The sequence below is a fragment of the Saccoglossus kowalevskii genome, chromosome 7, assembly GCF_978046115.1.
Source record: "Saccoglossus kowalevskii chromosome 7, keSacKowa6.1, whole genome shotgun sequence".
In the NCBI taxonomy this organism is placed as follows: Eukaryota; Metazoa; Hemichordata; class Enteropneusta; family Harrimaniidae; genus Saccoglossus; species Saccoglossus kowalevskii.
The window spans coordinates 4,384,764-4,395,709 of NC_140647.1; the positions used below are offsets into that span (position 1 = coordinate 4,384,764).

The 10,946-nt window shown below is 34.9% G+C and overlaps 1 long non-coding RNA gene across 1 annotated transcript; it reads left to right on the forward strand.

The window, feature by feature from the left end:
- Positions 1 to 4,280: 4,280 nt before the first annotated feature.
- LOC146740191 (uncharacterized) lies at positions 4,281 to 10,192 on the forward strand. The gene is made up of 3 exons (XR_014929953.1): positions 4,281 to 4,391; positions 7,271 to 7,372; positions 10,067 to 10,192. It is a non-coding gene; the product is annotated as an uncharacterized LOC146740191 (long non-coding RNA).
- The last annotated feature ends 754 nt before the right edge of the window (positions 10,193 to 10,946 follow it).

Sequence of the window (10,946 nt, forward strand, 5' to 3'; positions counted from 1 at the left end):
AATACCAATCGGAATGTGTTTCAATGCTTCAATACGTTAAAAATGGTAGATGTTATGTGACCAAATTTATGTGAAAGTGTGCTTGGCTCCATGTGTGTAACATAGCAACGATATCTAAGCATAGTCGTGCTACATATAACCTCGATATATGAAAAGCGCCCTCTTTGGTTATCTTTCTAACGAAGTAATGTTATCTCGTTCCCGATATGTATGAACGATATTAATAAATATGTCACTTGAGAAACAAATCGAGTTTCCGGTATATCACCGTATATCACAAAACTGCTATGATGAAAATGTAAGATCGCCGATGAGACAAACTGTTAGCACGTTCTATTTGTTTTAGTGTCAGTAATCTAGATAATAGATCTGAAAAAGGTCATCAACAATAATACATATATTGCAGAGTAAACCACGGAAGTGTAGGTAAGTAATTCGTAACAGGCAATCATAGAAAACTACAATATCATGTTACATGAGTACATCCAATATATCATGAAAAAGGAAAATTCAGTTGGACCAAAATTCAAACACAGAAAAATAAATAACCACAGATGGTGTCACACGTGTAGTTGAGTAGTAGGTTTCGAGTAGAAGACATAAGATATTGTTGGCATTCAGGTCAATCCAATGAGGCATATTGTTCTTTAAACTAATTTCATCAATTTAAACATTTAATCAAAGCAACCATGCATACAATTTAATTTTGTTTTATATATATATATTATCATCGACAAGTGGATTCTTGCACTTAAAAGACATTCTATTAAAGTCTATTTATTTAATACTCTGAGTCTTTCAGCATTTCACGATCCACTGAACAGCAAAATGCTCCAGCAAATTGAAATAGTGATTGTGTACATTTTACTATGGGCAATAGATGCATATTCTGGAAATTGGTTGAGCTCCAATTCTTTTGGAATTTCCCATTAGTGAAATAATTTTCTGATTATACATGTCTAAAGCTCGCATACAACTGCGTACATGCTCGTAATGAGGGCTTTTTCGTGTGCTTTTTATTTATGTGTAGCCTCTGCCAATGTGATGTATATGTCTTCTGAATGTGTGAATATAAAAGGGAACATTAATAGCATCGCCAATGAGTATTCCTTGAACGTTGTCTGTGCGCATGACAACAAAGGTTGCAGTGTTACTGAAATTCCGAAATTGAACATGGTCTCTCTTGATGTCTGTCTGATGTCATGGAATAAAATGCTAAATGAAGACTGGCATGGAATATAATTGACCTGAACAACACAATATACAATGTAATGCATATATGCATTCAATTTTGGAGTTTAGGTTAAATAATGAATAATCTACAGAGTTTAGATAATTAAGTTTTATCAGCACTGCTAGACACATGTATACACTATTTCAATGATCACCATTTTATAAATGACGTCATCCAAGGTTTCACGATAGATGCTTTGCACACCAAGCGTTTCAGTAACAACAAGTCGCATCTATTTTTGAATTATATTTTGTCATAGTAAAAACACGCTACTTTGCGCTTGATTTTTATCAAAGTTCCAATATTAAGTTTATTCGCGGTGTTTTAACCATATATCAGAACAGATTTTGTCATTTTAACTAAACAATATATTGTATATTCTATAGCCAATAACCAACCATGTATTATAACATTTACTATGTACACTCATTGTATACTGGGCTCGAAATGGTGAATGAAACGCATTCACAAAGAAAAATGATCTCTCTTTGATTTCTACATCCTAGAAACTCAATCGCTGTTTGTTTGTTTGTGTGTATGTTTGTTAACATATTTTGAAATATAAAGCTGTTTTATGGTTCAATTTTTACTGCAGATCGGTGTTACAAACAAATTAGTTGCGATATATACAAGTCACGAAGCAATAGAATAAAAAATTAATGATGTATCTTTATATAGGTATTTGTATGTATCGAATAATGTAATATTCCGCGTGAATCTCCTGTGCAACACTCGTATTTCACTTTTAAGTTTACGAGCATTTAATATAGAGTTGAAGTAGAAGTCACTGCGTGTTAGCGATTAAATACTGCAATCGATTTTATAAAATAACTATTCCAAACACAAAAGATATTGCCAACCAAGCTGTGACAGTGGGAATTCATCAACATACAAAATTGAACTTGTTCGTACTTGTAATTGACTCTTCTGTCCTTATGCTGACAAATAGGTCGTAATGCATGACTATATAATCCAAATGCTGTCCGTCAAAACGGATATTGATTCCGTATATATGAGAAGCGTACGCAAGCTTCACGGCTTTTATAATATAAATACCTCGTCACGAAGTTCATTTTGTGGGTCATTCTTGGTGTAGAGAGTGGAAAGTATGAAACTTTACAACGATAAAGTATGAATTACAAATTGTTATTTTAAAACAAACGAATGTAAACAAGTTTAAATATACATGTGTAAGCATGTTTTCCCAGCTCAATAATATTAGTGTAGTCGATGCACGCACTTCACTTTATTGATGTATACATTACATTACATTACATTACATTACATTACATAATGTAATGCATCAGGTTAGTCCAGTATATGGGATAAAACACACATTTTTGTTTAATTTTATCTCGTTTTTCTTAAATTGCTTTCAAAAGACTCTTAAAGGATTTTCTAAATATTTGTGCATTCTAGCTATTTATTCAAATATATCTCTGCTGGTAACCTTAATGTATTTTATATTATACACTTGGCAGATTATACTATTTGTGCCCGAGTTAATAGAAATATATAAACAATATGAAAATCGTAGAATCCGTTGAAGGGTATAAGAGACAATGAACAAAACAATATAATAATATTGACTTATAATAATGACTTCTTAATCGGTTGTTATCATCTTCGCCAGCCAAGGTTCTTTTACCTTGACAGAATTGTCTTTATTAGCCTGTATCCATGAAATCAAACACAACGGCGCGTGTTCGAGCGTGTTTCCATAGTAAATGGAACGCGGAGTGCCGTGTTGCGATGCGTTTCCACAGAAAATCAAACGCAAAGTCGCGTGTTTTTGCTATGACAAAATATAATTCGAAAAATAGATGCGACTTGTTGTTACTGAAACGCTGGTTGATATATCCAGTCATTCTATAATGTACACCTTCACCAATATATATATGAAACTGAGTATCACGCTTGTAAAACAATTCAAGTTTTGAGGGGACAGTGACTGGGTGATATCAAAGAGAAACAAATCTACGTCACAAATACATAAAACTTGGAAAAAGGCAATAATACGGAGGCAACGTAATATTTAGCAATAAGTGTCACGGTGACCCTGTTTTTTTCCATGCCAAACTCAATACAATAAGAGAACCGGAAAATCCTTAGCTTTAAATATCTTTTTATAAGCGCTCTGTTGAATTATCGCACGTACACCTTGTAAATTATTGTTATTATAAAGTGCTCTAATCCATCCACAAAAGAAGACACGGGTCAAAGTTGAACGCCTTTATTTCTCGCTGCTATGTAAGTTGAATCTGTTGCGAATGGACCTGGTTAAGATTTTTTTAATTCTCATACAAAAGATTAATCGGCTTTAACAACGCAAAACGCAATGGCTAATCGTTAGCGTTTAAACATATTTCCCAATAGCACTATATTTCTGAAAAATTCAATGAAATGTCATAAATCTGAAATAATAAACGACATGTGCGTCATAGAACCCATGCAGATGACAATGCTTCAAAGTTTGCATATTTATTCTGTATATTCCTTTCAATTTTTTCTCCAATATTTTGGACTAACATTTACATTTAGCACTATTTAGGATAGCGTCTATTTGATCAACCATCGCAGGTATTATCAATTTGTCACACATGTTACAATGATTCACTTTATCGATTCTGCACTATTAATTCGACTTTAGTATATAATGTCATTTTTATGATAAATGAACTAGGTTAAGCCTGTCAACTCGGTCGTTATTCACCGTATTTAGTATTTACCGCAGCCAGAGTATTAGTTCTCCGAATAATACGAAATAACCCGTATACCCCCGAGGCATGCAACATGTGAGCGGGTATCATCGTTTGTGTGCAAAATGTGAAGGCTCGCCTTTTCATTAATAGGCCTAGAGTTTCTGTTCATTTTTGTCCGGTTAACCCTATGTTGTGTCAATAATGGCTACAATTTGAGTGTACAATTGTGTACAACTTAAATGTATGGTGTGTTTCGATGGTGCGCACGCGCATGCGTCATTGTGTATGCCTATATTTAAACAAATCTAGCATATGTGACGAAATAGTAACGCTGTCAGTTGTTCGTGTTGTTGTTGTACTGGTGGTAAACACGTACTGCAAGCTGTGCATGTAACGATCAAGAATACTGCGATGTCGACTTAGTAAAACATCACATTTCTGCTGAACATGCGAAGGTAAGCTTTGAAATTATTTTGTTATTCCAATTGACCAAGTTCTTGCCTCACCGTACCAGATCAAGACTGGCTTGATTGTTTTTACTGTTTAGCCCTAACGAGTTGTTTTTGTTATCCGACACGCACGTCTATCCCTGAAACATCACGCATGTCAGGTGTGCGTACCCCATGGTTACAATGGGAGCGTTACGATATTTAGGTGTTGTTCTTGTATATGTAAACGTTCAGTAATTCCACTTTACGAACACAAGTTTCTGCAATGTTTTCTTTCAAATGGTCTCGGTGCAAACATTTTGAGATTAAGTTGATATAACTCGACGTGCACGTCACTTTATCGTCATGGATTCGTTAACTCACGACATAAATATACCTTTGTGATAGCACTGAGAATAATATAATTCTATAAAACAACGGATCGAGCGTATTTCCTCAATAATATCAGTATTTCTCATAATATTCAGTCGTTGATTAATACTGAAATAATAACTGATTGTTGGTATTGAGAGCTAAACACTAAATATTCTATACTGCACATATGTCACAACACGTGGTCTATCGGTTAATACAACGTAGTACTCATGTAACAGACTGTACAATTGGTGTTGTAGTCAAAGTGATAAAACTGATCAACGTACGCGTGTAGAGATCTCAATCGAATGTGCAATTTGATCCTATCGCAAAATATGCACAGTGACGTTCTTTAATGATATTATTTCATAATAATTCAGATATTTTAAAACGAAATAATGAGTGAAGTAACCATTTATTCTGCGTCACTCAAGAAACGAAGGAATCTCGCATAGATGAAAAGATTGTCTAGAGATTGACAGCGAATACGTTAGCGTCAGTTGCCTAAGAAGACACGTGATGTTATTATGTTATCTTGCCTTGGGAACAACGCATGCACAAATAAATTGCACCTACCAGCATTATAGCATATGTGAACGCAGTGACACCCGCGAAATATGCCTCCGGGTTTTGCCGAGAATAATTTCACACAGGCTACAACTTAAATCGGCCCCACTGGTTTATGCGCATTTCGAATTGTATTATTTATTTAAAATCGAAATCATTTTTTTAAGCATGTATTAGTATTCTAAGCTCTGGGCGAATACACATACACATTTTCATTTATTATAACAAATTACTTTGTAGGTTAGAATTTTTACCTTTGTAAAATGGTGAATGAAGTACATGTACTATGTATTCACAATTATTTAAAAAATATATTATTACATTACTGCACTCTTTTAATTGCGCACTGATATGCTGTAACGAGCTGCCTCGAAGTAACTGTCCAGGGCAACATTGCAGTATTGTATAGTAAAAGTTGCATTATGTTTAAGGGGAGTGATTATATTATTACATATGTACAGAAGAGTATTCAGCCATTCGTCCTACAATAACAATTTCTTGTATGTGCTTTAAATCATATCCTAGTATAAGCTTTAGATGTCATCACGTTCTTTTGTTGACCAAAATCAGAATCTTCTTTTATTGTTTATGCATTAAATCGGGTCATTTTACTCAGTTATAGTTTGCGATGCATTATATTGCCACCACCTTAGTCAACTTGGTTCTCAATTCTATTGTATGTTTTTTTATATACGTTCTTTCATAGTCAGAAAGCTGCATTAAATTTTAGTAGATACAAATCATTACGATCTTTCTCAGTTCAAAATCGGTATCCATTTCTAGTGTATGTTTTGTTTGGACACATGTCCAAATTCAGTACTTTGTTTTAGTGGATATATTTCATCACGACATTTCCCGGTCCAAAATCGGTACTAACTTCTTGTATATGTTCTAGATTCATGTCGCCACACCATTTGACGATCAACAATCGTTACCAACGTAATTCACCGAATCAGTAAACCAAGACGTGGCGTCAAGTAGTTCGATGTTTCGTAACCACGTGTATATTTGTTTCATAGATGGAATGCGAGATAATTCGCACCGCCTTGCTCATGGTCGTTGTTTTCTCTTTGAGAAATCAGAAGCGATCAATGAGAGGATATGCTTTGGATGGATATGTTAATTTGATATGAAGAGGCAGGGTTAAAACGAGTATATATCATACTAATGTTCACTCCACCAGAGGTAAAGTTTTAGCAACCCGAATAGCTCATTGTCTCATGGCTCATCATTGTTTTCCTTTTGAGAATAATGATCCTATATGCTGGGCATGACATGCAAAACAGTTGAACCCGGCTGAGTTGAACCAAGGATATTATACCCTCAGGCTTCACCTTGGTTTACAATGAGCTCTTCGAGTCGCGAAAACTGTATGTCCGCCTCTCTTCGGGTGACCATTTGTAATATTATAAAGGATATCTCTTAAAACAGAAATTGTGGCACTCAATCATAGCTACCCACCCAGGGTACCCTCATAGAGCTTTATGCATATATGCATGCATATATGCGAGTTAAAAGAACAGCGTTTGAAATGTTACCTTTTATTTTTTAATCCTCTTCGCTCCCACTGGAGCCTGAGGTGCCAATATAACTCATCTAGCCTTCATGATCCTGAGCAAGCGAATTGATTTCGTTCCAGGTTTTCCCCATTTCTACCATTTCCTCTTCAATCTGAGCGCAGTGTGTGGATGTCTGGTCTTTTTCATTCTCATCACAAGTCCCAGCCATCGCCAGCGTCTTTGTTTAGCTTCATGAATGATATGTTTGATACCTGTGCGTCTACTGATTTCTTTATTTGTAATATGTCGTGACCAGTGTACTTTCATAATTAGGCGGAGATGTCGGTTTTCAAAGCCTCTTGGCCTGTTCTCGATCTTCTTCTTTGTTCTCCAGATTTATGTTGCATACATGAGGGCTGAGCGAACATTTGATTTTTAGATTTTCAACTTGGTTCTGGTTTGCAGGATTGATGATTTCCATATATTCTGCAATCTGCTGAAGGCAAGACCAATTATAGTGGAGATTTCCGTCTCGATGCTACTGTCAGCTGATATATAGCTGCCAAGGTATTTGGAATGCAGTACCTCTTTTATATCTACTCCATGCACACAGATTTTGGTTGTGTACTTGTTCTTCAATATCATAACCTTGGCTTTATCAGCGGCGATAGTGAGTCCCATGCCTGTTGCAATTTTGTTGATCCGCTCTGTCTTCTCTTGAATGTCGTTCTGGGTATGAGACAACAGGACAATGTCTTCCAGTCATGCTGTTAGGCTCCACACAAGTCCCATTGGTTTGTCTATGGTAGACTTCTTCATCACCCAGTCGATGGCGATAAGGTTGGTGAACTACACAGCCCTGTCTGACCCCTGTCTCTTTATGGAACCATTCAGTTGGTTACTTGCAATGGCGCACACATCATTGATTATTTGCATACATGTCTTTTAAGATGTTGTTGACTTTAGGAACTAGACAAAACGTACGGGGGGTATGCCGGTGTTTTTTTTGAAAGTCGCGTACATAAATATATATGACCCTTCACAGATATTTGGACAAAATTTGCTGACCTCCCCCTTGAATGGTGCATGAAAAATTGTAACACTCCCTTCTTCTAAGTATAAGGATAACATTTAATGTTCTAACGAATTCTAGCAATGATTTCAAAAGAAGAGAGAAGCCTTTTATCCAGAGCTTGTTGGAAGACTTGCCCGCCACACAGTATAAATATGTTAACGAAAGAAAAAGAATCATATTCACCAAATCATTTTCAATGTATTTCTCTTATGAATCACTGTGATGTTTCATGAAATAAGATATATAATTCAAAGCTAACTTAAACAATAAACCTATACAAAATCAAACGATACCAAGATACAAGTTTGAGCAATCATGGACTGCCAGCTTTATTAGTCCCCGTTTAGATAACGAGGGCTTATAACTGGGTCTCTGTCCGTCCTTCCGTCCAGAACCCTGTGGACCAAATCTGTTCATTCTTTGCATGTGCCCAGTACTTTACCTGGGACACATGCACATGCAGTGGTTTATTGATTCAATCTAATATGTCTGACTGGCAGCCTTTTTTTTCGAAAATGTGGTATCTTATGCATGCTTTGTCAGTTTTTGTTCAATTAGGTACATACATTATATTTGTTATGATACATGTCTATGTCGACTCGTTTCATGATTGGATCTAAGATGACCGACTGGATGCCACTTTGTTTTGTTTTTTCAAATGTGGTACCTTATGAATGCAGTTTTTATTTATATTTGGTACATGCATTGTACGTTTTAGAATGCATGTCCATATTTTTTTTTTAAAAGACGGTCGACTGGTGGCCATCTTGCTTTTTGACCATACTAGTATATCACCGAGGTTTTTAGACCATTTTCATTCATGTTTGGCATGTACATCGTAAATATAGGAATACATGTTCATATCAGTTTGTTCCATAATCAGATCAAAGATGACCGACTGGCGACCATCTTGTTTTTTTAAAAATGTGGTTTCTTCGACAGGATTTGTCATTTTTTTTAACATTTGATACAAACATAGTATATGTTAAGATACATGTCTTTGTGATTTGTTTCGTGTTCGAATTCAAAATGACCAACTGGCAGTCATCTTTTTTCTTAAATGTATTGTTGACATGTTTGTTTCTCTGTTATGATACAAGTCCATGACAATTAGTTGCACAATCGGGTCAAAAACTATACAAAATGAATAGCTTATCCAGTTTAATTTCCGACCATATATCTCGATTTTGGAAGCGTAATTTAACACATCTAATTTCTGTTGATACTAACCCAGCTATTTATTCACTCTAAATTACTAACTTCGTTTTTTTTCGGCATCAATACTAACATTTCTCCTAATTCCACCGGGGACTATGTCATTCACGTTAAATAGGTGGACTTGCTGCTACATGCCAGCACAGCCATCATACCAAAAAAACTTTCCCCTAGCTTGCCATAAATACATTTCTGTGGAGAGAATTCTTCAATCATACTATAAAATCTACACTAAAAAGATAACAATTATAACAAAGAAAGACAAATATTCTGTGAAGAAAAGAAAGGTCTGCCAAACATTGCACGTTTCGTTAATTCATACATCTGTGTCTGTGTCAACCTTCTTTCTATATGCTTGTCGGGCAATAAGTTAGCTCTCTATATTAGCTGATGTCACTTAATTAGTCTTTAAATATGTAAAGTGTTAAATGTATTATTTAACACAACAGTATCCACAAGAACAGGCTAACGATGGGTTTTATCGCTTCCACCAATTTGATACGCGACTACACAGTAGCAGTAAATCGATAGCAAGAATGGAATCGTGTATACTGTTGGGTTCATGATTTGGCTTGCTTTCCAAATTAATTGTAATGTCATAGTCGTCTAATGTATTTTTGTATGTGCCAGACGCCATTCATTAATGTTTGTGTATATGTTGCAGGCAGTGCACTCAAGTTTTATTTTAAAAATAGGTTTGAGAACTGCTTATGATATCGACCGTATGGCGCCATATGGACGTTGTTTTGTTACACTTAAAAGGATAATTGTTTTTTATCATAACCCCTTTTCCCTTACATTCATTCCGACGTCCATTCGTAAATTCAACCATTGTGTCAAAGACAAAGGCACGTTCTGTCGAAATAACATGAATATTTTGATAATTTATCAATAATACAAATAACAATAATTATTTTTACTTTACATTGATGAATTACGTTAATAATAATTTACTAAATATTTATTTACAGGGCAAAAGTTGTACGATGAGCCAAATGTCAAAACGACTGAAATATATACACTTGTACATACTGCCAACTGTTGAAACACAATCAGTATGATACAATAGACGAACGTTGAATAGGAATATGTCAAACTATTGTTCGTATTTCAATGACTTTTTTGCAATAAATAATATTTTCGCATAATCGCATGAAAGTATTTTTAACACGCTTGTCTTGTATCTTTTCAAATATGCAAGTGAATATTTTACCAATTTCTGTGACGTTCATATATTGAGTGTTAACGGTGTAGCGATTCGATTGTTGTTTTCATTTTATTTAATTTACGTTTTCTCTTTTATATTCAATTTTGGTAGCGACGAGACAAGACATAACACTTCCCTTTTATCCGGGCAAATTTTCTTGTTTTCATTACTAATCGATGTTCATTTTGTAGTTTTTCAGACATAATTTGATCACTTAAAAGCATGCACAAACGCCGCCTTTATTCATAGTTATTAAACGAATTTACAGCTGACACACTGATTAGTACAAATAAACATAGGATATTGTCGACTCAGTAAAAATGTCCCAAGCAGTTGATCAAATAATTATCAAAATAATTCGGCACTACCTACAAGTTTACTAGATTTTAATATATATCAAACAAAGTATTTTAGTCATATGTACAAAATCATATGCCCGCTCTTAATCTAAACTAATTTGAACACAATGACTAACATTCACGAAAAATTATGTGAATATGTAATGATTTGGGCAAATGAAAAGCACAACATTGACCAAATTTGCCAACATGTGATGCATTTTGTCAATTGATTTCTCTACATTTTCTTACATTTACATTTCTACATTTTTGATGTACCTCTTTGTTCAATAGTCTAGCTGATGA